General features: G+C 26.0%; 1 protein-coding gene across 1 annotated transcript in view; it reads left to right on the top strand.

Moving 5' to 3' along the window:
- Nucleotides 1-331, top strand: part of LOC107646341 (auxin response factor 4-like) — a 7,634-nt gene that overhangs the window by 1,623 nt on the left and 5,680 nt on the right. The gene's annotated exons all lie outside the window — the stretch shown is intronic.

The raw sequence follows: 331 nt of genomic DNA, 5'->3' as shown, positions 1-331 counted from the left end.
ATATAATATTTTTATATGTGTAATATTTTTTTAATCATTTAAGAGTTAAGACTCCTCAATACAAATATACATATATGTTGTTTGTTATCCGTTTTATTTATTATTATTACATGTATTGCTGAAGTACCGGAGAATATTTGAAGATGATTTTATATTTTTCCGATCGCCTCTCGCAAATTGCCTTTTTGATATATAACACGCGTTATGAACAAATGAAAAATAATATACCTTCTTCGCTAATAAGGTTACTGGCAGACAAATATAACTTAAAGATTATTCGTCCATGGTATTAATTTGTTTTTTTAAAATGTGTGACATACATTAGTTTGGT

This window comes from Arachis ipaensis, chromosome B06, assembly GCF_000816755.2.
Source record: "Arachis ipaensis cultivar K30076 chromosome B06, Araip1.1, whole genome shotgun sequence".
Taxonomy (NCBI): Eukaryota; Viridiplantae; Streptophyta; class Magnoliopsida; order Fabales; family Fabaceae; genus Arachis; species Arachis ipaensis.
The sequence above is the reverse complement of the archived record's forward strand: the minus strand, read 5'-3'. Positions and strand labels throughout refer to the sequence as shown.